Raw genomic sequence first — 5018 nt, forward strand, 5'->3', positions numbered from 1 at the left:
AATAACATCCCATAATGCGATAAATATCGATATAAAAGCATGATGCAAAATGGACGTATCACTCGCCTCCAAGCTGCACCCCACAATGCAATGACTGCTGCATCTCAGTACGACCCCAACTACAACTTTGGATATCCGCCAGGCCATCCGTGGCAATAAACCAACTTAGGCCAAAAGCCTAAGCTTGGGGGAGTACGTATTTCCCACCGACATTACATTCATGTTCACACACTCATGCTAGTTGTCGGTGCTCATACTATTTCACTGTAATATCCATGCTAGTTTTTTCTTTCTTTTTTTCTTGCTTTCTTCTTGTGTGTTTGAAAAACCTTAAGAAAAACCAAAAAAAATTAGTAGTAGCTTTTAGCTAGTTTACTTTTCTTGCTGTAGTAGTAATAATTAAAAAGAAAACTCAAAAAAATATTTCCTGTTCTTCTTTTGCTTGTTGGGAGCTTTCCCGTGTAAATAGTTTTCTTTTCTTTGGGGGTCGATAGGAGAAGACCATGATTAAATTGTTAAAGTGGCTCTTATATGCATTATTGTTGATTAACCCAAGAGCCATACTGCCTTTTCTTCTCCTGTTTATTGAATGCTCGCAGATTCCATCTTAGTCCAATGCACGTGCACTATTATTATTATTCACATCATTCGGCCGTGCAAGTGAAAGGCAATAATGACGATATATGATGAATCGATTGAGATGAGAGAAGCTGGTATGAACTCGACCTCTCTTGTTTTTGTAAATATGATTAGTTCATCGTTCCTGATTCAGCCTATTATGAATAAACATGTTTGCAATGACAATTAGAGATTATAGTTGCTTATGCCATGCTTAATTAGCTAGGAGCTTATAATGGTTTACCTTGCGTGCCAACATGCTATTAAAATGGTTGTGATGTGGTATGATGGGGTGGTATCCTCCTTTGCATGATTCAAGTGACTGGACTTGGCACATGTTCACGCATGTAGTTGAAACAAAATCAACATAGCCTTCACGATATTTATGTTCATGGTGGATTATATCCTACTCATGCTTGCACTCAATGTTTATTAATTTTAATGCATGTTCATGACTGTTGTCGCTCTCTAGTTGGTCACTTCCCAGTCTTTTGCTAGCCTTCACTTGTACTAAGCGGGAATACTGCTTGTGCATCCAATCCCTTAAACCCCAAAGTTATTCCATCTGAGTCCACCATACCTTCCTATATGCGGAATCTACCTGCCGTTCCAAGTAATTTTGTATGTGACAAACTCCAAACCTTCAAATGAAATTCTGTTTTGTATGCTCGAATAGCTCATGTATCAACTAGGGCTGTCCGTATCTTCCATGCTAGGCGGGTTATTATCAAGAGGAGTGGACTCCGCTCCTCACTCACGAGAAAATGGCTCGTCACCGGGATGCCCAGTCCCATGCTTTATGCAAATCAAATCAAAATAAGTGCAAACAAAACTCCCCCGGGACTGTTGTTAGTTGGAGGCACTCGTTGTTTCGAGCAAGCCATGGATTGATGCTTGTTGGTGGAGGGGGAGTATAAACTTTACCATTCTGTTAGGGAACCGCCTATAATGTGTGTAGCATGGAAGATATCGCCATCTCTTGGTTGTTATGTTGACAATGAAAGTATGCTGCTCAAAATATTATTTATCTCTATTTCAAAACCGAGCTCTGGCACCTCTACAAATCCCTGCTTCCCTCTGCGAAGGGCCTATCTATTTACTTTTATGTTGAGTCATCACCCTCTTATTAAAAAGCACCAGTTGGAGAGCACCGCTGTCATTTGCATCCATTACTATTAATTTATATTGGGTATGACTATGACTGGATCTCTTTTACCATGAATTACAATGTCTAGTCAGTCCTTGATCTTTAAAGGTGCTCTGCATTTATGTTTTGCGGTCTCAGAAAGGGCTAGCGAGATACCTTCTTGTTATATCATATTATGATTGTTTTGAGAAAGTGTTGTCATCCGAGATTTATTATTATTGCTCGCTAGTTGATTATGCCATTGATATGAGTAAACATGAGACCTCAGAGTTATTGTGAATATGGTTAGTTCATAATCTTTGCTGAAAACTTGAATGCTGGCTTTATATATTTACAACAACAAGAGCAAACAGAGTTTGTAAAAGTTTTTCTTTATCACTTTCAGTTTATCAACTGAATTTCTTGAGGACAAGCAAAGGTTTAAGCTTGGGGGAGTTGATACGCCTCCGTTGTATCTACTTTTCCAAACACTTTTGCCCTTGTTTTGGACTCTAACTTGCATGATTTGAATGGAACTAACCCGGACTGACGCTGTTTTCAGCAGAATTGCCATGGTGTTATTTATGTGCATAAACAAAAGTTCTCGGAATGACCTAAAACTCCACGGAGATTATTTTTGGAAATAATAAAAAATACTGGCAAAAGAATCAAGGCCAGGGGCCCCACACCCTTGCCACGAGGCTGGGGGGCGCGCCCCTTGTCTCGTGGGCCCCCTGGAGCTCCACCGACCTCAACTCCATTTCCATATATTCGTGTTCGGGGAGAAAAAAAATCAGAGAGAAGGATTCATCGCGTTTTACGATACGGAGCCGCCGCCAAGCCCTAAACTCTCTCGGGAGGGCTGATCTGGAGTCCGTTCGGGGCTCCGGAGAGGGGAATCCGTCGTCGTCATCATCAACCATCCTCCATCACCAATTTCATGATGCTCACCACTATGCGTGAGTAATTCCATCATAGGCTTGCTGGACGGTGATGGGTTGGATGAGATTTATCATGTAATCGAGTTAGTTTTGTTAGGGCTTGATCCCTAGTATCCACTATGTTCTGAGATTGATGTTGCTATGACTTTGCTATGCTTAATGCTTGTCATTAGGGCCCGAGTGCCATGATTTCAGATCTGAACCTATTATGTTTTCATGAATATATGCGAGTTCTTGATCCTATCTTGCAAGTCTATAGTCACCTACTATGTGTTATGATCCGACAACCCCGAAGTGACAATAATCGGGACCACTCCCGGTGATGACCATAGTTTGAGGAGTTCATGTATTCACTATGTGTTAATGCTTTGGTCCGGTACTCCATTAAAAGGAGGCCTTAATATCCCTTAGTTTCCATTAGGACCCCGCTGCCACGGGAGGGTAGGACAAAAGATGTCATGCAAGTTCTTTTAATGGTGTGTCTGAACATCGTAACCGTACTTTATTAGATATGGTGCAACCTATGATGTCTCTTACCGATTTACCACTATCGTTCTGAGGTTATGCATTAGAGACAGCTGCATTCACGTTAAATAGGGCACCATCTAAATCCGTTGAGACGACACCATATGAACTGTGGTTTGGCAAGAAACCAAAGTTGTCGTTTCTTAAAGTTTGGGGCTGCGATGCTTATGTGAAAAAGCTTCAGCCTGATAAGCTCGAACCCAAATCGGAGAAATGTGTCTTCATAGGATACCCAAAGGAGACTGTTGGGTACACCTTCTATCACAGATCCGAAGGCAAGACATTCGTTGCTAAGAATGGATCCTAGAGAAGGAGTTTCTCTCGAAAGAAGTGAGTGGGAGGAAAGTAGAACTTGATGAGGTAACTGTACCTGCTCCCTTATTGGAAAGTAGTTCATCACAGAAATCTGTTCCTGTGACTCCTACACCAATTAGTGAGGAAGCTAATGATGATGATCATGTAACTTTAGATCAAGTTACTACCAAACCTTGTAGGTCAACCAGAGTGAGATCCGCACCAGAGTGGTACGGTAATCCTGTTCTGGAGGACATGTTACTTAACCATGATGAACCTACGAACTATGAGGAAGCGATGATGAGCCCAGATTCCGCGAAATGGCTTGAGGCCATGAAATCTGAGATGGGATCCATGTATGAGAACAAAGTGTGGACTTTGGTTGACTTGCCCAATGATCGGCAAGCCATAGAAAATAAATGAATCTTTAAGAGGAAAACAGACGCTGATAGTAGTGTTACTATCTACAAAGCTAGACTTGTCGAAAAAGGTTTTGACAAAGTTCAAGGTGTTGACTACGATGTGATTTTCTCACTCGCAACGATGCTTAAGTCTGTCCGAATCATGCTAGCAAATTGCCCATTTTCTGAAATCTGGCAAATGGATGTAAAGACTGCATTCCTGAATGGATTTCTGGAAGAAGAGTTGTATATGATGCAACCAGAAGGTTTTGTCGATCCTAAAGGTGCTAAAAAAAATGTGCAAGCTCCAGCGATCCATCTATGGACTGGTGCAAGCATCTCGGAGTTGGAATATATGCTTTCATTAGTTGATCAAAGCATATAGTTTTATACAGACTTGTGGTGAAGCCTGTATTTACAAGAAAGTGAGTGGGAGCACTACAACATTTCTGATACATATATGTGAATAACATATTGTTGATCAGAAATAATGTTGAATTTTCTGGAAAGCATAAAGGAGTATTTGAAAGGAGTTTTTCAAAGAAAGACCTCGGTGAAGCTGCTTACATATTGAGCATCAAGATCTGTAGAGATAGATCAAGACGCTTGATAAGTTTTTTCAATGAGTACATACCTTGACAAGATTTTGAAGTAGTTCAAAATGGAACAGTCAAAGAAAGAGTTCTTGCCTGTGTTACAAGGTGTGAAATTGAGTAAGACTCAAAGCCTGACCACGACAGAAGATAGAAAGAGAATGAAAGTCATTCCCTATGCCTCAGCCATAGGTTCTATAAAGTATGCCATGCTGTGTACCAGATCTATTGTATACCCTACACTGATTTTGGCAAGGGAGAACAATAGTGATCTAGGAGTAGATCACGAATAGCGGTCAAAATTATCCTTAGTGGAATAAGGATATGTTTCTTGATTATGGAGGTGACAAAAGGCTCGTCGTAAAGGGTAACGTCGATGCAAGTTTTGACACTGATCCAGATGACTCTAAGTCTCAATCTGGATACATATTGAAAGTGGGAGCAATTAGCTAAAGTAGCTCCGTGCAGAGCATTGTAGACATAGAAATTTGCAAAATACATACGGATCTGAATTTGGCAG

Source organism: Aegilops tauschii, chromosome 7, assembly GCF_002575655.3.
Source record: "Aegilops tauschii subsp. strangulata cultivar AL8/78 chromosome 7, Aet v6.0, whole genome shotgun sequence".
NCBI lineage: Eukaryota > Viridiplantae > Streptophyta > Magnoliopsida > Poales > Poaceae > Aegilops > Aegilops tauschii.